The following is a 24838-nucleotide window of genomic DNA, read 5'->3' as shown; positions in this document are numbered from 1 at the left end:
CTTAGATGATGTTCCATAACACAAAGAAAGCAAATCTGTCTGCTTCCTTGTTTTTGATTTTTCAGAATGGGCTGCAGACTGAGAAAAACCTGATTTGTTACATAAAATTAGAAAACAAAATTTTGTTTATACAAAAACAAATTATAACTAAATCTATAAGTAAAAACTATTTAGATCAAGCATGACTTGTAGGGAACACACTGCTTACACAAAATAATGTATTTCTTTACCCAGATATTCAGATTCATTAAGATGAAATCAGAAGCTCTCTCTACTCTATGAAGAATGGCAAAAATACACATAATGACTAGTGAGGAAAAGCCTGAAAATATGTTTACAAATTGTATTAGTGTGGTTCTTTATCCTAATAATCAAGATATAGACTCCATTTTCCTCACCAACTACATTTCATCTAACAATGTGCTCACTGACAGTGTCTTTAACCAAACATGATATCTTCTCCCTTTTAAGTACCCTTAAATATGAATGCATGAACACTGACATGAAGAGTGGATATCATTTATTTGGGTGAAAGTAAAATTTCAAGGGTAGCTTATTTTCCACTTTTGAAAAGATAATTCACTTTCTTTTAAAGTCTGATTTTAATATAAACTAAAAAATATAGTTAGAAGATAAACTTAGTTTATTTTTCCTTGTAATAGCACAAATAACTCTGTCTTTTATTTAACTTGAAGAAGTTCTCTAATAGATTGATTCTAACCTCAAAGTACAATTTATGCTACTCTTTGATGCTTTTTTAAAGTTAAAGAAAAACATCTCTACAGAATCCATTGATTTGACTAAGTAATCCATTAATAGAATTTACTGCCTATTTGTCACTTTAGGATTAGTAACAACTGTGTTCACTGTGGGAAACATATTCTTATTCTACCTACAGATAACTCTTGATGCCATAGTTTTCCATGGCATTTTTCATCTCCAAGTTTAAAGGGCTCAACATGGGAGTGATGACAGTATAAACCAAAGTTATGGATTTATTAATGGGAAAGTTAGAAACAGGTCTCACATAAAAGAAAATACAAAAAACAGGTAACAAAAAAGGACCAGAACCATGAAATGTGAACTGCAGGTGGATAGGGCTTTTTGCCTCCCTTCCTAACTGTGAGCCTTAAGAGAATTCTGGAAGAACCCATAGGACATTAGTAGAAGGAGAAAGATAACCATACAGATTATGCCACCATTGGCAGTATCAGTGAAACCTGCAATGGAAGTGTCAGTACAGGCAAGTACCAACAGATGGTACATGTCACAAACGAAGTGGTCGATGGCACTGGGGCATCAAAGAGGGAGCTTGTGCACAAAGAGAAGGTGAATCACTGAGTGCATAAAACCTCCAAACAAGGCCACCGTCATCAGTAGGATGCATATCTGTTGATTCATGATGGTCAGTTAATACAGTGGCTTTCATTTGGCCACATAGCAATCAGAGGTCATCACCACCAGAAGGAAGACCTCAGGATCCCCAAACAAGTGTTCTTAAAAGAGCTGTCCCATGCAAACTGGACAGGAAATTGTCTTTTTACCACCGAATAAGTCTGTAATCAGCTTTGGGGAAATGACCTTGGAATAAACCACATCCATGAGCGACAGATAGGCAAGGAAGTAGTACATCAGAGAGCCCAGGGAGGGGCTGGCAAAAACAGTCACCCTAATGAGCAGATTGCCTACCATCATCACAAGGTAGAAGAATAAAAACAGGACAAAAAATGCTTTTTGTCCCTCAGGATCCTTAGTGAGGCCCAGAAGAACAAAATCTGTTACACTGTTACTATGTTCCATTTAATCTTGCATATATGCTATTTCAGAGATAAGAGCTCAGGATACCCAGAGCTGTAATGAGATTGTGAACATGACTATGAATGTATCTGTTATACTATGGAGCACATCTTCATCACTGTATCTCTTACAGTGGTTTTCCCATAATTAACACCTAGTAAATATATACATTGAGGTCTCATCCCAATGAGCCCATTAAAACTTCATTTGGGCGTTTCCACTGTGGGACAGTGGAAATGTATCCATGAGGGTGCAAGTTCAGTCTTTGGCCCTGCTCAGTGGCAGGGATATGGCATTGCTGTGATCTGTGGTGTAGGTCACAGACTCAACTCAGATCCTGCATTGTTGTGGCTGTGGCATGGGCCTGCAGAAGCAGCTCCAATTTGACTCCTAGCCTACCTTGGCTGAGAAATTCTGTATGCCACAAATGTGATCCTAAAATTTTTTTAAAAAAATGATTTTTCCACTCTGTTTCTCCTCATATGGTTTCATTGGGGCCACAAACAAGAGGTTACATCTCTATGTTTTATTGGATCTTCTATAGAGAAGCATAATCAAAGGGCCAACAGGAAGTCATACATTTACTAGAAACTTGATGAAACTATGTCAGTACTTGACACAAGCCAGCAATGACTCTTCAGAAATATACTCCGATGGTGATGATAAACTCAATATTGGTGGAGAGTCGGTCTTTCAAGTTGGTAGCATTTGTACTGAGTACCTTTACAGCATGAACTTATATAGCACCTGAAATAACATCTTTTCTGGAATAACTCCATTAAAACTATGACACGCCACTACAAGATACTCAGTCTTTCATGTCTCAGAGGCTGTTTGGTCTTCATCAATTGCTCATTAAATTTCAAGACACTGGAATTTTAGCTGTATCAAATAACTACAAAATTATTTAGCACACCTTTCCCTATAGCAATTACTTGTTCTGACTCTTTGACTGTCATATTTTTAAGGAGTTGTAGTTCTTTTCATTTAATTTTTACCTGTCTGACAACTCTTAACACACATACAGTAAGTATGTAGCACATGTCTGGATATATTTTTGAATTTAACTGACTCATGATTATCACCAACTATTACATTAACAGATTAATAGCTAGTATTTATTTTCAAAACTCTTGGGGTGAGGTAGGTAGTGAGGGAGGAGAAAATACACACTAAAGAAAGAGGCAGATGACAGTGGAATATGGTTTTATTTAAAATGCTTAAATACTGAGAGTGCTCAAAAATAGGACTTCAGTGCCCAGATTTCAGATAGCAATATACTCAAGGGAAAAATCCAAGCTCAGTGTAAGAAAGTATGGTCTTGAGTTCTTTTCTAGGTGTAATTGCAAGGCTGTCTCAGTTTGCTCATTAGAAAATAAAGAGATTGAAGTAGGTGAAGTTAGAATACATTCCAGTCTAACTGTGATAATTTGTATGCAGCCCCTGCTTAATCTATTCTGATAAAACTTTTTATTTATTCAAATTTTTGGTAATTAAATAAAACTTTTCACATTTTTTATTACTTTAATAAAAGCTGGCAAGGGATAAAGGGATCTGACAACTACAAAAACCAAATAATAGCTACAAGGTTCTCATTTGGATTATTCCAATTTAAAATCCCAAATATCTCTGGAAAGAGAGCAAAGTGCAGTGAGTCATGTAGGCTCTGGAGCTTCACTGCCTGTGTTGGAAATTCCACCCTCATTACTCATCATCTAGGTGACCTTGAGCAACTTAATAAACCACTTTATGCCTCAGTGTCCTCATGTTTAGAATGAGGATACCAATGATGCCTCTTAAGGTTTTTTTAATTGCAAGTAAATTTCCTAGACCTCTACCTAGCACCTGCAAAGGCTTAATAAATGATAAGGATTATTAATTAGAACAAATCATATGGATTTTGTCAATTTGATAATAATTATAGACAAAGTCCAGGATTAAAAGGACATTATGCTTATAACTCAGAAACCCCTATTTAGGCATAGGATAAGATTGTAAACCTTAGGAATTAACTTTATTATTATATATTAGTATAATATTTACTTGTTATATAATAAATTTTGACTAGAAACAGTTAGAATAATAGAGAAAAATTTTAGATAAGAAAGAAGAGAAGACTCAAATCAGGAAGGAGATATTTTATTTAAGAAATGGGTAATCACAACTCATAAGAATATTAATGTGATAACTGGCTACATTCTTTTTAAAAAAAACTTCAGATTTTATTTTTTTTGGTGAGGATGTACTGGAAGCCCAATTCCCTTAGGGTTCCAGGGGTTACTTAGGAGGCTTACTAGAAAGTCATAACAAGAAAGCATAAAGCACATCTTAGTAAAGAAAAGAAAATTCAAAAAGAAAATAAAAGCTTTGATTTCTCAGAGATCCTACATCTAACGATAAGGACAAAATTACACAAGAGAGAACCATACATTTATAGAAACAAACCCAAAATTTTATGTTATTCACTGTTCAGGAAAATTACAAAATTAGAAAACCTCAAATGTGGACAAGTAAATTCTGTCCAGATAAATTTTATGGGGTGGATAATGTACAGAAAAAGTTCATGCTTTCTTTAAAAGCCAGCTGTGATTAACATTCAACATGACTCATTCATGGTTCCTAGTCGGATTCATTTCTGCTGCACTATGATGGGAACTCCCAATATCTGTAAGATTTTAATAATAAAACCAAGTACATTTTGTATATCCTGGTTAGTTTCTGCATTTTCCTGCCTAAATTTCTCAATTCAGACTTCTTTCAATGAAAATATATGATATTTAAGACATTAGCTATATATAAACATATCATATGAATTTTCAGTGATAATCCTTTGTCAGTTGTTTTAAGAATTCACCTCTTGGGTTTATCCTTGGCCCAAATGCTTCTTTTACTGAGGGTAACTGCAGATACCTCGCATCCATGTGTGACCATAAAACACACAGTAAAGTATGGCTAAGCAGTTGATCTAGAAATAATTTCAAGTGGCCACAAATTGTGTATCACTATGCAGGCTTACCATCACCTCAATCTTTGGGATAAATATAGGACATTCTGACATGGACACCTAGAACACAAAAACTCATAAATAGAGCATAAACATTTACTCTGCAAATATAGTTGAACTTTCTCACCTGCTGGAAAAATTTCTTCAAAGAAAAACAAAACATTGTTTGTATGACAATGCAAAAACTGGCCTAATTAATGGACACTAACTTGATCAAGCTCATTTTTGGTGTGAAAAAAATTAACACAAATTAGTTATTTGAATTTATGATTCTCAATCATTTACAGTTAGGCAATCAAAAAATTATCTTTCTTTGGTTGAGGGTTTAGGATAACATTCATTTATTTCCCTATGTACCTAACAGGAAAAATGGTATATAATAGGAGAAATGCTGGGATTTTAACTTCCTGGAAGAACCAAAAACTGAGTGTTCTTATAGGTACTAATAGCATTCTTCAGGCTTTTAAATAGCTTATCATTAAGGTTGCTTCTTTCTTAACTAAAGGCATGTCTCTGCCTCTCCCCAGCTTAATTTCACAAAATTGGGAAACCCAGAAATATCCACAAGCAATGAATGAAATCTTTGCAAAGAAAATATAACTACACTAACAAAAAATCTGGAAAACTGGATACCAATTGAAAGAAAATCACAAGCTGGACATTAATGTGAGTTTTGAGAAATCTCATGGGCCATTCTATCATAAAAATAATAATTATTCCATTTTTATGTAAAGACACAACTTATGACTTTTATCATAACTGTTTTAAATGAAAGAGAATGTAAGCTCATTATAGACTAGTTTATTAGAATATTTCAAACAAATTCACATTAAAAAAAGACTTCTGGACAGTTTTCTCCCCTAGAAAAATTTTTAGAGAAAAAAGTTTAGGTTCTTACAAATAAATGAATAAATAAACAAACAAACAAATAAATAAATAAATAAATAAAATAAAGTGTAGCAAAGGACCAAATATAGGAAAAGTCTATAATTTGAAAAGACAAAAAATAAAATGAATAATAGTTTATGAATTTCATGTTAGGAAATCTTTAGGTAAGGCAAATCATATTTCAGTAGAAATGAAGGGAGAAACACATCCAAAAATATATCCAACAAAGGAGGACCATACCCTAGCTATGTAAGCTTCTGCTCAAGAGACTCTGATGCTCAGATATATAGAGCTTTGTGACTGAGGAGTTTATGGATGTAGATAGTCAATTCTTGAAAAAACAAGTAATCACATTTCTGCAGACCAGAGTTAAAGCTGATATTGTTGATCAGGCCAGAATTTATGTCAGCTGAAACTGTTAAGATTTTAATTCATTAACCCAATGCTTAATTTCAATCTAGTCCAATAAAGTTATTGTTTCTACCAAAAGGGTTTGTTTTTCCAATAAGAGTCTACCCCCAGCTCAAATCTCTGAGTGCTTCCACTGTTATTTCCTTAATTTGGTTTACACTGGGTTCCACCAAGCATCTGTATCTCTACATATATTTAGTTTGATATTGCATTCTTCTGGGTTATAACAGCTTTAGACAAAGAGTAATCAAATACCTTTGTGAACCAGTTTAAGATATTTACTATGCGCCAAGTCCCATCAAAAGTTGGTGTTTTTTAATACATGGGGGAAATTATGGAAATATGTATAATTGCTTCATTTTGCTGTACATCTGAAACTAAAAAAAAAAATGTGGTAAGTCAAATAAATTCCAATGATTTTTTGAAGTTGGTGGGTTTTTGCCTAATAAATGGATGAAATGAACAAAAATGTCACATGTAGTATGTCTAAGACTTAAAGTGTATGTTTAATGGCGTTCCCATCATGGTAGTGTTTATCGAATCTGACTAGGAACCATGCAGTTGCAGGTTTGATCCCTGGCCTTGCTCAGTGGGTTAAGGATCTGGCATTGCCGTGATCTGTGGTTTAGGTTGCAGACCTGGTTTGGATCCCGTGTTGCTGTGGCTCTGGTGTAGGCCAGTGGCTACAGCTCCGATTCGATCCCTAGCCTTGGAAACTCCATAAGCCACAGGAGTGGTCCAAGAAATGGCAAAAATACAAAAAATAAAAAATAAATAAAGTGTATATTTAAGTTCCAATTCCTTTTTTACCAGTATGTGGTAAAAATTGATAACATTTTTCATTTGGAAAAACATTCTGATATAATCTGTATTACTGTGGACTAAATTATAACTCATCTGGAGAGCAAATATGTACATAGGTATAATACTCTGTGTCTCTTCCTGCCAAATGCTAGTAAAAGCTAATGTTATCTTCCCTCTGAACTAGTTAAAACCTTTCCTAGATCAATAATGTTTTCAATACACCAGAAGGTGTGTTTATGTGTCCCAGTAAGTATAATATAGTGATAATATAAATGATATAGACATTGTCTCAAAATATGTAGTAACCCACAGTAATCCTTTGAGAACTATGTATACTATCAAACTAGAAATTAAAATGAAGAGATAATATCTATAATTTGGAAAGATGGTCTTGTTTTGCACCATTTTAATAAGAACCACTAGAAGACATAGAAAATGTAAAGTGCATGTATCTGAAGTCATTAGAAAACTAAAATGGTCAAGGAACTATGTGGCCCATATTTTGAAAAGAATAGAAGTCAGATACCTAACCTTGAATCTGAGGTCGTCTTTTTGTTAAAGATATGGGCCAATACTAAAAACCACAAATGTAAGGCTGGACATTATAAAACTCTTGGAGGAAAACGTAGGCAGAACACTCTTTGACATAAATTGCAGGAATATATATATATATATATATATATATAAATATATATATATATATATATATTTGTCTTTTTGCCTTTTTTAGGGCTGCACCTGTGGCATATGGAGGTTCCCAGGCTAGGGGTCAAATTGGAGCTGTAGCTGCCAAGCCTACACCAGAACCACAGCAACACAGGATCTAAGCCACATCTGCGATCTACTCCACAGCACATGGCAATGCCAGATCCATAACCCATTGAGTAACGCCAGGTATTGAACCCACAACCTCATGGTTCCTAGTCAGATTCATTAGCCACTGCACCAACACAGGAACTCCCAAATTGCAGCAATATTTTGATCCTTCTCCTGAGTAATGAAAATAAAACAGAAATAAAGAAATGAGACCTTATTAAATTTAAAAGCTTTTTCACAGCAAAGGAAACCATAAACAAAACAAAGAATCAACCAGTAGAATGGGAGAAAATATTTGAAAATGATGACCAACAAGAGATTAATCTCCAATATATACAAACAACTTTAGCAGCTCTCTATATACAAAAAAAAAGGATCCAATCAAAAAATGAGCATAAGATCTTGGAATTCCCCTTGTGGCTCAGAGGGTTAAGAATCAAACTAGTATCCATGAGAATGCAGGCTCAATCCCTGGCCTTGCTCAATGGGTTAAAGATCCAGCATTGCTGAGAGCTGTAGTGTAGGTCTTGGATGTGGCTCAGATGTGGTGTTACTGAGGCTGTAAGGTAGGCCAGAAGCTTCAGCTCCAATTCAACCTTGAGCATGGGAAATTCTCTGCCACTGGCTAAGCCCTTAAAAACATCTAATTATATATGAGAAGATGCTTAATATCACTAATTTTTAGAGAAGTTCAAATCAACACTATAATAGTAATTGCCTCCCAGTGCTCAGAGTAGTCATCATCAAAAATTCTACAAAAAATAAATGCTGAAGAAGATGTGGAGAAAAGGGAACACTCCAGTGCTGTTGGTAGGTATGTAAGTTGTTGGAACCACTATGGAGAATAGTATCAAAGTTCCTTACAAAACCAGAAATAGGACTAACATATGATTCATTAATCCCACTGCTGGGCATATATCCTGAGAAAACTATCGTTGGAAAAGATATACACAACTCAATGTTCACTGCAGCACTATTTACAATAGCGAGAAATGAAAACAAATCAAGTATCTAATGACAGAGGAATGGAATAAGCAGAAGCAGTAGATGTATATAAATGGAATATTACTCAGCCATAAAAAGAATGAATAATGCCTTTTGCAACAAAATAGTTGGACCTAGAGATTATCACACTAAGTGAAGTAGGTCAGACAAAGACAAAAATCATATATCACTTATATGTGGAAACTAAAAAAAAGATACATATGAAATTAATTATAAAACAGAAACAGACTCACAAACATGGAAAACAAACTTACAGTTACCAAAGTGAATGGTGGGAGAAGGAGATTGTTTGGAGGTTTGGGTTTGGCATATGTACAATATTGTTTATGGAATGGATGGTCAATGGGGATCAGCTGTATAACAGAGGAAACACTACTTAAGGTTATGTGAGGACCTATATGGAAAAAATCTGAAAAAAATGGATGTGTGTTATTTGTATAACTTAATAACTTTGTTGTACAGGAGAAGTTATCAAAACATTATAAATTATGTATACTTAAATAAAACTTTTAAAAATGAAAAAAGAAAATGAAACTCAAGCACAGTCTGAATCATCTAATTTCTTAATTAGATTAATGTTATCTTGGATTTTTTTCCTCAAACTCAGCTGCCAGCTAGCAAGAAAATAAAATTATCTCAAATAACAAAATGTCATAAAAATCTCAGAATTATATCTCAACTTTTTAAAAATAAAACATTCCACAAAAAGAAAAGTGATAAAACATATTCTAATACAAGACTCAACTGAAAAGCAAAAGAAATAGATACAAACCCAAGATTTTCCTTTTTTTTTTTTTTTTTTTTTTTTTTTTTTTTGTCTTTTTGCTATTTCTTTGGGCCGCTCCCGCGGCATATGGAGGTTCCCAGGCTAGGGGTCGAATCTGAGCTGTAGTCACTGGCCTAAGCCAGAGCCACAGCAACTCGGGATCCAAGCCGCGTCTGCAACCTACACCACAGCTCACAGCAACGCTGGATCGTTAACCCACTGAGCAAGGGCAGAGACTGAACCCGCAACCTCATGGTTCCTAGTCGGATTTGTTAACCACTGCGCCACAACGGGAACTCCAAGATTTTATTTTCTGAGAATAGACTTGTGGTTGGCAAGGGAGAGGGGGAGGGAGTGGGATGGAATCAGAATTTGGGGTTTATAGATACAGACAATTTCCTTTAGAATGGATTAGAAATGAGATCCTGCTGTGTGGCATTGGGAACTATGCCTAGTCACTTAAGATGGAGTATGATAATGTCAGAAAAAATAATGTATACATGTATGTGTATCTGGATAACCATGCTGTACAGTAGAAAAAAATAATGTATTGTGGAAATAAAAAATAATAAATTAAAAATAAAAATAAATAGATACAGATGAACAAAATTACAAAAAAAAACAAGCAGTTTAAAATAAATATAGTGTCCTCAAACAATTAAGGAACAAGATGGGTAATAAATTCAAGGAAATAAATTTGGAAATTAAAATATATAAAACTGAAATTAAGAATATAATCATTGAGTTTAACTGTAGATTGTACAGACATAAAAAAATAGTAAATAGCAAGAAGATTAGAAGAGAATATACACATCAAAGTGGGGGAGATAAAATAATGGACAATGAAGAAAATATCACAGGATACATTTAAATGTCACATTGCATAGTTCTGGCATATATTTAGTTTAATTACAATACCAGAAAAAGAAGAGAAAAAGATTAGGGTAAGCAAAATATTTGAAAAAATTTGTAGTGGAAATTTTTCCAAAGTCATTTTTTTTAATTTTATTTTTTATATTACTCAAATGGATTTATCACATCTGTAGTTTTATAATGATCATCACAATCCAATTTCACAGGATTTCCATCCCACAACCCAAGCAAATCCCCCCACCCCTCAAACTTTCTCTTCTGGAGACCAAAAGTTTTCAATGTCTGTGAGTCAGCATCTGTTCTGCAAAGAAGTTCAGTATATCCTTTTTTCAGATTCCAAATGTCAGTGAAAGAATTTGATGTTGATGTCTCACTGTATGGCTGACTTCACTTAGCATGATAATTTCTAGGTCCATCCATGGTGCTAAAAATCTGGTATTTCATTCTTTTTAATGGCTGAGTGATATTCCATTGTGTATATGTACCACATCTTCTTGATACACTCCTCTGTCAAAGTCACTTAACAACAGTAACCTGTACTTTCATGGGGAGATACACATTTCATGAAAATTTTCTTGACTCTGGAGAATAAAACATAACTATTTCTCTTGTATATGTCCTTAAGTCACTTGATGCTCAGAAAATCTACTCAATCCCTTTCAACTGAATAGAAGAATTGACTAAAGTTCATTTAGTGTTCTGCCTGATAATTATATTATGGTAAGAAATATATTCAATATCTGTTGACTTAGATGAAAAAAAACAGTTTGGAAACAGAAAAAGTTGGAAATGATAAATGGTAAAAAGGAAAAGGGACAGTCCAGACAGTAGGTGAATGCCTGAAAGTCCTATACTATATTCTTTATTCCTGGTATGTAGACATTAGACCTAAAATGTAGAATTTATTGGATTTCAGTAGAAAATCTCATGCATTTAATAAGTCATTCTAACAAGCTAGAATTTTACCTCTAAAAACTTTTTCCAAACTTCTACACTGAGAATATGCTAAAATTCCAGCTTACTTTTTCAGTCTACCAACTTTTTTTTTTTGTTTTTTGTTTTTTTGGCTGAGATGTATGTAGTCACAATTTGCCTGTATGAAGCTTAATAATCATCTAAGAATGTGAGGGGTAGGAAAATCATTGCAGGTAAACATTCATTACAAGAAATGTAAAATGATATTATTCAGACTAAAGAAAACAAGTCAGGAGTTCCTGTCGTGGTGCAGTGGTTAACGAATCTGACTAGGAACCATGAGGTTGCGGGTTCGATCCCTGGCCTTGCTCAGTGGGTTAAGGATCTGGCATTGCTGTAAGCTGTGGTGTAGGTCACAGACGCGGCTCGGATCCTGCATTGTTGTGGCTGTGGCTGTGGCTGTGGTGTAGGCCGGTGGCTACAGCTCCAGTTCCACCCCTAGCCTGGGAAATCTCCATGAGCTGTAACAGTGGCCCAAAAAACGGCAAAAAAAAAACAAAAAAAAAAGAAAAAAGAAAAAAACTCATATGGAAATCAGAATTTATGGAAAAGAATGAAAAAATGGGAATAACATATATGAATTAAATGCCAGTTTTTTTAATGAAAGATTACTAATATGTTCAGGGGTGTGTAGCATATGCAGCAATAAAATACATGACAAAAATCCAAGGACAGTGTAATGGAGTTGGAATTATGATTTAATATATTTCTTCATTTATATTGAGAAACTGAATGCTCACAATATCCATATGCACAAGTTAAGAAGTGGATCCTTCCTCAGCTGAGCTTTTATGTGAGATTGCAGCCCAGCAAGCACCTTGTGAGAGAACATAAAGAAGGAACCAGACAAGTCATGCCCAATTTGCTGACCTACAGAAACTGAAATAATACATGTGTTTTGTTTCACTAAATTTGGGGTAATTGTCAGGCAGAAATAGCTAGCCAATATAGAAATATATGAAATCTTCCAACTATTTGGAAACTTATCAGTAAGCAAAGAACTCATTCACCTGGATACCAAAAAGAATGTGGTTGGGATCAAGGATTCACCACCTATACTGTAATGAGAGGAAAGGAAGCTTGACTCAGGGGTCAAAGACGTCTGCTTGTACTTCTCATATTCTTTCCCTGCCCTGAATTTCTAATTTTTAAAAAAATTCTTTTTGGGACTTCCTGTTGTGGTGCAGTGGAAGTTAAACCGACTAGGAACAATGAGGTTGTGTGTTCAATCCCTGGCCTTGCTCAATGGGTTAAGGATATTGCATTGCCATGAGCTGTGGTGTAGGTTGCAGATGTGACTTGGATCTGGCATTGCTGTGGCTGTGGCATAGGCCACAGCTGTAGCTCTGATTTGACCCCTAGCCTGGGAATCTCCATATGTCATGGGTGTGGACATAAAAAGACAAAAAACTAAAATTTCTTTTTTTTTGTCTTTTTGCCTTTTTCTTGGGCTGCTCCTATGACATATGGAGGTTCCCAGGCTAGGCATCAAATAGGAGCTGTAGCTACTGGCCTACACCAGAGCCACAGCAACTCAGGATCCAAGCTGCATCTGCAACCTACACCACAGATCACAGCAACACTGGATCTTTAACCCACTGAGCAAGGCTAGGGATTGAACCTGCAACCTCACGGCTCCTAGTCAGATTTGTTAACCACTGCTCCATGACAGAACTCCTAAAATTTCTTTTCATATTTCCATCTTTAATCCACATGGGATGTGTATTTTCAGATATGGTGTGAGATGGCAATACTCTTTCTTTTCTTAGGAGAGTGACTCAAGTCCATGCCCCTTGGAACAGAGGAATTTGTTCCCTTGAGTTCTGCCTAAATTAAAAACACTCAGAATCAGGCCAGTGAATAGTAATGTACAACCTTGTGCATGGACATAAGCAGATGTGTGTGATCACATCAAATACATATACATATGCATACACAAATGCAAGTCAGTGGTTACATACTGTTCCATGTTGTGTCACATATATACCCAGCTGTTTTCACATATAGACACATACCTAAAACTGGATAGAGATATTCATATCATTGAATATGTACAAATATGTGGTCATATATATTCACATGAGATCAGATGCAGATCTGAGTGTGTGCTGGGATACATACTTGCATTTTGTTGGATATAGGACAGTGAATGTACGGATACAAGCATATGCCCATAGCTTTGGGAATGGTGCTGTAATTCATGCCAAAATATGACATTAGGCCTTTCTTACAAGCTCACTGAAAATGTGAATCAAATATAAATGAGCCCTCTATTTAAATAAGAAAAACAAAAGGCAAGATTTATGTACATTCTATGGAGATGACTGTAATATTTTACTGAGATGTCAGTCAATCCTTCACAATATGCATAGTTTTCATACAAGTGGTTGGATCAATGAAAGGCAGTGATTTATTCTGTAGCCTTAGACCCTCATGAATCCAGATTAAATAAGGGAGGCAGAATAATAAATATCAGTGACCACACTCTTCTGACCATGGTAGAGGCTGATAATACTTAGTTTCAAGCCTGACTCTGAGAGAGATTTTATGACTAATATATCTGGCAAATAAAAAATATATCTGGCTTCTTATTGCCTAATAATCTGCATTTCATTCATAAAAGAGATAATAACAGTATAGTGTCAGAACCTTTCTTAACAATGTAATGTTTGTAGTGATTTGAAGCTCATGGATTATAGATTATGCTACATTTAAACATGAAAATCAGAGCTTTGGTCTCTGTAGAAGGCTATAAAACATCATAACCAAAAAAAGGAGATGAAGATATTGAAAAATAGAGGCTTTGTGAGATAATATAAACTATCTGGGAAGATTAATTGGTCACCTTAATGAAAATATAACAGCAAACACAACTGCTCCACTTAAGGAGAAAATATGATTTCCCAATTGGGAAAATAAGAAAGTATTGGTAATTTTTACATGTATACATCTTGTTCTTTCAGATAATTTTTATACTCTTACCTTCTTTATGATTAATCTTAAAACTCCGAAACATGGAGTTCCTGTAGTGGCTCAGTGGTTACTGAATTCAACTAGGAACCATGAGGTTGCAGGTTTGATCCCTGGCCTTGCTCAGTGGGTTAAGGATCTGGCGTTTCTGTGAGCTGTGGTGTAGGTTGCAGACGTGGTTTGGATCCCACATTGCTGTGGCTCTGGCGTAGGCCAGTGGCTACAGCTCTGATTAGACCCCCTAGCCTGGAAACTTCCATATGCCGTGGGAGCAGCCCCAGAAAAGTCATAAAGACAAAAAAAAAAAAAAAAAAAACCTCTGAAACATCATTCTTCTTTATCATTACTACAGTAAGTAATATAAATAAAATAATATAAAGTTATTGCAGGTACAAAAATTACATATATAATTAATGCTTCAAATAATATATATAAATTATGTATATATATTATGAACATATTATAATATACATAACATATAAACCTAAAATATGTTTCAAATATTGATATATGTATATATTATAAATATATTATAATATATATAACATAAACATAAAATATATAATATGTTTCAAATATTAATATTAGGCTATCAGTGTGTGGAGGAGTAAACCAAGTTTTTATTTCTTATTTTATTTTTCTAATATCTGTAATAAATGTATTAACTGTGGAACTATTACATTATTTAAGGGAGAAACATGAGAAAATCTACTAAAAATTTACAGTACTAACTGTAACATGACTTGTCATATGAAAACAAAATTAATATATCAATATAGACATTTACACATAAAACTATATACATTTTCATAAGAAATTGTGAAAAATCTTAAAATATATTTGAAATAAAACACATAATTAGACTTGGAAATTATTAAGATCTTAAAAGCATATTTTGATCATTGGAATTATTAAGACAATAAATGTTTTCAACATGTACAAGTTATTAAACCTGAGCAGAAATTTACTTCAGTTACACATAGCCTTCCTGGAAATAGCAATGGTTCATTGAAAATAGGTGATATATATCCCTACCGCATCATTTTCTTTTTCTGGTTCAGAGATACTTCATGGAATTTTTCATGTTTCTGTTTCTCAGAGTATAGATTAAAGGGTTCAACATAGGAGTGATAATAGTGTAAAACACAGTCAAGGATTTATCACTGGGTAAGTTAGAAGGAGGTCTTACATACATAAAAATACAGGGCAGAAAGTACATGACCACAACAGTAACATGGGACCCATAGATGGATAAGGCTTTACACCTCCCTTCTTGACCAAGATTCTTCAGGGAGTGCAGAATGACCCCATAGGATATGAGTAAGAGAATAAATATGACCACATATATTTCCCCATCATTTGCAACCACAGCAAGACCAAAGATATAGGTGTCAGTGCAGGCAAGTTTTAACAAGGGATACATGACACAAATGAAGTGGTCAGTGACATTGGGGCCACAGAAGGGAAGATTGTAAACAAATAGAAGCTGGACTAGAGCATGTAGAAACCCACCAACCCAGGCCAACAGCAGCAGCAACAGAATATATGCACATTGATGCACGATTGTCAAATAATACAAGGGTTTTCAGATGGGCAAATAGCAGCCATAGGCCATGACCACAAGTAGTATTATCTTGGTACCACCAAATAAGTGCCCTATAAAAAGTTGGGTCAAGCAAGCTTAGAAGGAAATTAAGTCTATAATCATATCTGTGGTGACTATAGGAGAATAAACAGCATCTATAAAAGATAAGTAGCCAATAAAGAAGCAAATAGGAGCATCCAGAGTTGAGCTGACCATCACAGTCATGACAATGAGTATGTTGCTCAACATTGTCACAATGTAGACAAGAACAGGACAAATAATATTTTCTGACCCTGGATGCTCTAAGTGAGCCCCAAAGGACAAACTCAGTTACATTCTGCACATTCTGCCTATGTTCCATATATTCTTTTTTTTTGTAACTCAAATGAATTTATCACATCTGTAGTTGTATAATGATCATAACAATCTGATTTCACAGGATTTCAATCCCACAGCCCAAGCACATCCCCCCACCCCCCAAACTGTCTCCTCCGGAGACCATAAGTATTTCATTGTCTGTGAGTCAGCATCTGTTCTGCAAAGAAGTTCCGTCTGTCATTTTTTCAGATTCCACATGTCAGTGAAAGCATTTGGTGTTGGTGTCTCATTGTATGACTGACTTCACTTAGCATGATAGTTTCTAGGTCCATCCATGTTGCTAAAAATGCTGGTATTTCATTGTTTTTGACAGCTGAGTAATATTCCATTGTGTATATGTACCACATCTTCTGGATCCACTCCTCTGTCGATGGACATTTAGGTTGTTTCCATGTCTTGGATATTGTAAATAGTGCTACAGTGAACATTGGAGTACATGTGTCTTTGCGAGTCATGGTTTTCTATGGATAGATGCCCAGGAGTGGGATTGCTGGATCAAATGGTAGTTCTATGTTTAGTTTTCTAATGAATCTCCATACTGCTTTCCACAGTGGTTTCACCAATTTACAATCCCACCAACAGTGTGCTAGGGTTCCTTTTTCTCCACACCCTCTCCAGCACTTATTGCTTGTAGACTTTTGGATGATGGCCATTCTGGCTGGTGTAAGGCGGTACCTCAGAGTGGTTTTGATTTGCATTTCTCTAGTAATGAGTGACACTGAACATCTTTTCATGTGTTTCTCGGCCATCTGTATATCTTCTTTTGAGAATTGTCTGATTAGATCTTCTGCCCACTTTTGGATGGGGTTGTTTGTTTTTTTGGTATGGAGCTTCAGAAGGTGTTTATGAATTTTGGAGATTAATCCCTTTTTAGTTGAATCACTTGCAAAGATTTTTGCGCATTTTGTGGGTTGCCTGTTTTGTTTTGTTTAGGGTTTCCTTTGCTGTGCAGAAACTTTGAAGTTTGATTAGGTCCCATTTGTTTATTTTTCTTTTTATTGTCAATACTCTGATAGGTGGATCTGAGAATATGTTGCTGTCATTTATGTCAGAGAGTGTTTGGTCTTTGTTTTCCTCTAGGAGTTTGATAGTGTCTGGCCTTATATCTAGGTCTTTAATCCATTTGGAGTTTATTTTTGTGTATGGTGTTAGGGAGTGTTCTCATTTCATTCTTTTCCATGTGGCTGTCCAGTTTTCCCAGCACCACTTATTGAACAATCTGTCCTTTATCCATTGTATATCCTTGCCTCCTTTGTCATAGATTAGTTGGCTTTAAGTGCATGGGTTTAATTCTGGGCTTTCTATCCTGTTCCACTGATCTATATGTCTGTCTTTGTGCCAGTACCATGCACTTTTGATGACTGTTGCTTTGTAGTATAGTCTGAAGTCTGATTCCTCCAGCTCCATTTTTCTTTTTCAGGATGTCTTTGGTTACTCTGGGTCTTTTGTGCTTCCAAACAACTCTCAAATATTTTGTTCAAATACTGTGAAAAATGTCCTTGGTAATTTGATAGGGATTGCCTTGAATCTGTAGATTTCCTTGGGTAGTATGGCCATTTTGATAACATTAACTCTTCCAATCCAAGAGCATGATATGTCTTTCCATCTATTTGTGTCATCTTTTATTTCTTTCATCAGTGTCTTATAGTTTTCAGAGTACAGGTCTTTTGTCTCTTTCGGTAGGTTTACTCCTAGGTATTTTATTCTTTTGGATGTTATGGTAAACAGGATTTCTTCCCTAATTTCCTTTTTCTGCTTTTTCATTGTTAGTATGTAGGAACACTATCGATTTCTGTGTATTGATTTTGTATCCTGCACCTTTGCCAATTTCGTGGATAAGCTCTAACAGTTTTCTGGTAGAGTCTTTAGGATTCTCTAGGTACAGTATCATGTCATCTGCAAATAGTGATACTTTTACTTCTTCCTTTCCAAGTTGGATTCCTTTTATTTCTTTTACTTTTCTGATTTCTGTGGCTAGGACTTCCAGAACTATGTTGAAGAGTAGTGGCGAGAGTGGACATCCTTGACTTGTTCCTGATCTCAGCAGGAATTCTTTCAGCATTTCATCATTGAGAATGATGTTCGCTGTGGGTTTGTCATATATGGCCTTTATCATTTTGAGATAGGTTCCCGTTATGCCCACCTTCTGAAGGGTTTTTATCAGAAATGGGTGTTGGATTTTGTCAAAGGCTTTTTCCACGTCTATTGAGAGGATCATATGGTTTTTATTCTTCAGTTTGTTGATGTGGTGTATCACACTGATGGATTTGTGGATATTGAAGAACCCTTGCATCCCTGGGATAAATCCCACTCGATCATGATGTACAATCCTTTTAATGTACTGTTGGATGCGGTTTGCTAGTATTTTGTTGAGGATTTTTGCATCGATATTCAGCAGTGATATTGGACTGTAGTTTTCTTTTTTTGTGGGGTCTTTGTCTGGTTTTGGTACCAGGGTGATGGTGGCCTCATAGAATGAGTTTGGGAGTATCCCTTCCTCTGCAATTTTTTGAAATAGTTTCAGAAGGAGAGGTGTTAGCTCTTCTCTAAATGTTTGATAGAATTCGCCTGTGAAGCCATCTGGTCCTGGACTTTTGTTTGTTGAAAGTTTTTAAATCACAGTTTCAAATTCAGTTCCTGTGATGGGTCCATTCATCTTTTCTATTTCATCTTGGTTTAGTCTTGGAAGATTGTACTTTTCTAAGAATTTGTCCATTTCTTCTGGGTTTTCCATTTTATTGGCATATAGTTGCATATAGTAGTCTCTTATGATCCTTTGTATTTCTATGGTGTCCGTTGTTACCTCTCCGTTTTCATTTCTATTTTTATTGACTTGAGTCCTCTCTCTTTTTTGCTTGATATGTCTGGCTAAGGGTTTATCAATTTTGTTGATCTTTTCAAAGAACAAGCTTTTCGTTTCATTGATCTTTTCTATGGTTTTCTTTGTTTCTATTTCATTGATTTCTGCTCTGATCTTTATGATTTCTTTCCTTCTACTAACATTAGGTCTTGTCTGTTCTTCTATCTTGAGCTGCTTTAGATATAAAGTTAGCTTGTTTATTTGGGCTTTTTCTTGTTTCCTGAGGTGGGCCTTTATTGCTATAAACTTTCCGCTTAGAATGGTTTTTGCTGCATCCCATAGGTTTTGGAGTGTCGTATCTTCATTGTCATTTGCTTCTAGGCATTTTTTAATTTCCTCTTTGATTTCTTCAGTGATCCATTGGTTGTTTAGTAGCATGTTGTTGAGTATCCATGTGTTTGTGCTTTTTTTTTGCAGATTTTTTCTTGTTGATTTCCAGTCGTATAGCATTGTGGTCGGAAAAGATGTTTGATATGATATCAATTTTCTTAAAGTTACTGAGGTTGGATTTGTAGCCCAGGATATGGTCAATCTTAGAGAATATTCCATGTGCACTTGAGAAGAATGTGTATTCTCTTGCTTTTGGATGGAATGTCCTATAAATATCTATTAAGTCCATCTTGTTTAATGCTTCATTCAGGGCCTGTGTTTCCTTACTGATTTTCTGTCAGGTTGATTTGTCCATTGCTGTAAGTGGGGTGTTAATGTCCCCCACTATGATTGTGTTATTGTCGATTTCTCCTTTGAAGGTTGTTAGCAGTTGCCTTATATATTGTGGTGAAACTAAGTTGGGTGTGTAGATATTTAAAATTGTTATAACATCTTCTTGGATTGATCCTTTGACCATTATGTAATGTCCTTCTTGTCCCTGAAAATATTCTTCATTTTAAAGTCTATTTTCTCTGATATGAGTATTGCTACTCCAGCTTTCTTTTGATCCCTGTTTGCATGAAATATTTTCTTCCATCCTCTCACTTTCAATTTGTATGTGTCCCTAGAAGTGAAGTGGGTCTCTTGAAGACAGCATATACATGGGTCTTGTTTTTGTATCCATTCAGCCAATCTATGTCTTTTGGTTGGGGTGTTTAGTCCATTCACATTTAAGGTAATTATTGCTATGTATGTTCTTATTGCCATTTTTTAAATTACTTTGGATTTGTTTTTGCTGCTCTTTTTTTCTTTCCTTCTTCTCTTGTTCTTTTCTGCCTAAAGAAGTTCCTTTAGTATTTGTTGTAAGGCTGGTTTAGTGTTGCTGAATTCTCTCAGCTTTTGCTTATCTGAGAAGGTTTTGATTTCTCCTTCAAATCTGAATGAGAGCCTTGCTGGGTAGAGTAATCTTGGTTGTAGGTTGTTTCCTTTCATCATGTTGAGTATATCATGCCACTCCCTTCTGGCCTGCAGAGTTTCTGCTGAAAAATCTGCTGATATCCTTATCGGGGTTCCTTTGTATGTTATATGTTTCTTTTCCCTAGCTTCTTTCAAGATTTTCTCTTTGTCTTTAATTTTGGTCAGTTTGATTAGTATGTGTCTCGGGGGTGTTGCTCCTTGGGTTTATTTTGTATGGTACTCGTTGCGCTTCCTGGATTTGAGTGAGTGATTCCTTCCCCATGTTAGGGAAGTTTTCAGCTATTATCTCTTGGAATATTTTTTCTGTCTCCTTCTCTCTCTCTTCTTCTTCTGGCACCCCTATAATACGGATGTTGGTGTGTTTCACGTTGTCCCAGAGTTCCCTGAGACTCTCTTCATTTTTTTCCAATCTTTTTTCTCTTTTCTGTTCTACATCAGAACGTTGAGAGGATCATATGGTTTTTATTCTTCAGTTTGTTAATGAGCTTTGCTTTCAATGTCCTTCCCTCAGAACAAGCCACATTCACCTCTGTTTTCCCAGGATTTCCTCCAAGAAGTGTGGTCAGGGTTGACCCAGATTCCCTTGGAGACTTTGCTTTGCCCTAGGACTCAGTGCACGTGAAAGTCTGTGTGCACCTTTTAAGAATGGGGTCTCTGTTTCCCCCAGTCCCGTGAAGATCTTGCACACAAGCCCCACTGGCTTTCAGTGCCACATTATCTGGGGCTCTTTCTCCCTGTGCCAGATCCCCACACGTGAGAGTTTGATGTATGGCTCAGAACTCTCACTCCTGTAGATGAGTCTCTGTGAACCAGTTAGTTTCCATTATGTGGAGCTTCCCACCCAGGAGGTTGTTAATATAGCGAAATTGTCCTTCCTACCTCTTGATGTGGCCTCCTCTTTTTCTTCTGGAGTAGGGTATCTTTTTTATGGTTTCTGGTCCATTTTGGTGAAGTGTGCTCAGTCTTTAGTTGTGAATTTCGTTGTTTTTAGGAGAGAAGTTGAGCTCCAGTCCTTCTATTCCACCATCTTAATCCCGTCTGTGTATGTTTCATAGATTCTTGGCCATGTTTTATTTTGGGGATCAGGACAAAATTATCTATAAATATAATAATTACCAGTGACTTCCTGAAATCTTAGGATAATTTGTTTATTCATTCAACCAATAGACATGGTGGTTTATTATGCTCCAGCACTCTCAGATATTACAGTACCAAGCTGTTGAAAACATGATCAGAACCTCAAAAATATTACAGTTTAAGGGAAAGGCAAGTAATTAGATAGGAATGTGGAAAAAGGACACATTATTAAATAAATTAGTTTCCACAGCTAGCTTTCTACCTAAAATCTAATTAAATTATACATATTGCTAATAAATTATACAAAAATAAAAACAAATCAATCGTTAATAAAGAAATAAAGCAAGATTTACCTCATATTTACTTACCAGTTAATAAAGAAGGTGATGTTCTACATTTGAGGGGTAGAAACCACTTCTTAATCAATCATTGAAATCCAAAATATGTATCTTAAAAATTTCAAAATATTTTAAGAATTTAGGAAGAGATACCACATTGTCAATAGAAAAAAGGAATTTGGGGAGAAGATTCACATTTTAGAGGGTATAAATAGAGTTAATATCTAAAGTAGATGAAAATCTCTAAGCAAATAACAAATTAAAAACATAAATATATAGGGAGCTCCTATAATGGGTCAGTGGTAATGAACCCAACTAGTATACATGAGGATATGGGTTTCATCCCTGGCCCCACTCAGTAGGGTAAGATTCCAACCTTGCCATGGTGCAGGTCACACAGTGTTGGCTTGTATCCCATATTGCTGTGGCTGTGGTACAGGCTGGCAGATGTAGTTCTGATTTTACCCCTAGCCTGGGAACTTCCATATGCCACTGGCATGGCCCTAAAAAGATAAATACATTATATATCTATATATCCATATATATAACATTTAAACAAACAATTAAAAGATAATTCAGACAAATGGCCAAGAAAGATAACAGGATGCTGAAACTCAGATGTGAAAGACAGCAAAAAATAAGACTGGAAGTAAAAGCCTGCTGACTACAGAATTACATTGGGTTATTGAATGTCACTCAGTCAAATGCTACAGAGATCAATCACCTTCTAGATTTTATCAGATTAACAAACAATGCTTAGAGAACATATCAACTGAATCTATCATGAGACTTAGAAATATCTGCCCTTTAAAATATTCCCAAATATTTACAATTGAATTTAGTTTCTGATTATAGCTGATATTAGAGAAGGTAAATTAATTCTAGATTTTTTCTTAGAATAATGATTTTTATTTTTCCATGATAGCTCATTTACAGCATTCTGTAAATTTTCTACTGCACAGAAAGATGACCCAGTCATAGATAAATGTATACATTCTTTCTTCTCACATTGTCATGCTCCATCATAAGTGATAGAGTTCGCAATGCTATACAGCAAGATCTCTTTCTTATCCTTTCCAACGGCAATAGTTTGCATCTTTTAATGCTAATTTCCCAGTCATTCCCACTCCCTCCACCTCCTGCCTGGCAACCACCAATCTGTTCTCCATGACCATGATTTTCTTTTCTGTGGAAAGGTTCATTTCTGCAATAAATTAGATTCCCATTATAAGTGATATCATATGGTATTTGGCTTTCTCTTTCGACTTCACTTAGTATGAGAGTCTCTAGCTCAATCCAAGTTGCTGCAAATGGCATTATTTTGTTCTTTTTTATGGATGAGTAGGATTCCATTGTGTATATGTACCATATCTTGCTAATAAAATCTGTAGATGGATATTTGGTTTGTTTTCAAGTCTTGGCTATTGTGAATAGTGCTGCAATGAACATGAGGGTACATGTGTCTTTTTTAAGGAAAGTTTTGTCTAGATATATGCCCAAGACTGGGATTGATGGGACATATGGTAGTTCTATGTATAGGTTTCTAAGATACCTCCATACTGTTCTCCATAGTGGCTGTAACAGCTTACATTCCCACCAACAGTTCAGAAATGTTCCTTTTTATCCACACCCCCTCCAGCATTAGCTATTTGTGGACTTATTAACGATGACCATTCTGACTGGTGTGATGTAGTATCTCATGGTATTTTTGATTTGCATTTCTCTAACAATCAGTGATGTTGAGCATTTCTTCATGTGCTCATTGGCCATCTGTATATCTCCTTTTGAGAAATGTCAATTCAGGTCTTTTGCCAATTTTTCCATTGTGTGGTTGGCTTTTTTGCTGTGAGTTGCATAAGTTGCTAATGTATTTTAGAGATTAAGCCCTTGTCAGTTGCATCATTTGAAATTATTTTCTCCCATTCTGTAGGGTATCTTTTTTTATGGTTTCCTTTGCTGTGTAAAAGCTTGTCAGTTTGATGAGGTCCCATTGGTTTATTTTTGCTCTTATTTCTGTTGCATCAGGAAACTGACCTGAAAAAAAAATTGTAAGTTTCATGTTAGGGAACATTTTGTCTATGTTCTATTCTAGGAATTTGATGGTGTCTTGTCTTATATTTAAGTCTTTCAGCCATTTTGAATTTATTTTTGTGTCTGGTGAGAGATTGTGTTCCAATTTCATTCATTTACATGTTGCCATCCATTTTTCCAAGCACCCCTGCTGAAAAGACTGTCTTTTTCTCATTTTATATTCTTACATCCTTTGTCAAAGCTTAATTGGCCATAGGTGTCTGGGTTTAATTCTGGGTTATCTTTTCTGTTCCATTGGTCGGTCTGTCTGTTTTGTTACCAGTACCACATTGTCTTGATGACTGTGGCTTTGTAATATTGCCTGCAGTCTGGAGAGTTATGCTTCCTGCTTGATTTTTCTTCCTCAGGAGTGCTTTGGCAACTCTGGGCCTTTGTGCTTCCATATAAATTTTTGGATTGGTTTTTCTAGTTCTGAGAAAAATGTCATGGTTAATTCGATAGATATTGCAGTGAATCTGTAGATTGCTTTGGATAGCATGGCCATTTTTACAATATTAATTTTTCCAACCCAGGAGCATGGAATATCTTTCCATTTCTTTACATCTTCTTTAATTTTATTGATTAATGCTTTATAGTTCTCAGCATGTAGGTCTTTCATATCCTTTGTCAGGTTTATTCCCAGGTGTTTGATTTTTTGGGGTGCAATTCTTAAGGTAGTGTATTTTTGTACTCCTTTTCTAATATTTAATTGTTAGTATACAGAAATGCCATCAAATGTTAATCTTATATCCTGCAACATTGCCATATTTGTTGATTAGTTTGAGTAGTTTTTGTATTGAGTCCTTAGGTTTTTATATGTATAGTAGCATGTCATATGCATCTAGTGACAATTTCACCTCTTCTCTTCCAATTT

At 35.4% G+C, this 24838-nt stretch overlaps 2 pseudogenes; both read right to left on the bottom strand.

The window, feature by feature from the left end:
• Positions 1-863: 863 nt before the first annotated feature.
• Positions 864-1800, bottom strand: LOC110258762 (olfactory receptor 4A16-like; annotated as a pseudogene).
• A 13566-nt stretch (positions 1801-15366) lies between these two features.
• LOC110258761 (olfactory receptor 4A47-like) lies at positions 15367-16255 on the bottom strand (annotated as a pseudogene).
• Positions 16256-24838: the final 8583 nt, after the last annotated feature.

This window comes from Sus scrofa, chromosome 10 (genome assembly GCF_054392235.1).
Source record: "Sus scrofa isolate SSC_HxYL_T2T_F1_AM1 chromosome 10, Sscrofa_HxYL_maternal_Yorkshire_Landrace_v2.0, whole genome shotgun sequence".
NCBI lineage: Eukaryota > Metazoa > Chordata > Mammalia > Artiodactyla > Suidae > Sus > Sus scrofa.
Note: the sequence above shows the minus strand (reverse complement) of the source record. Positions and strands in the feature narration are given on the sequence as shown.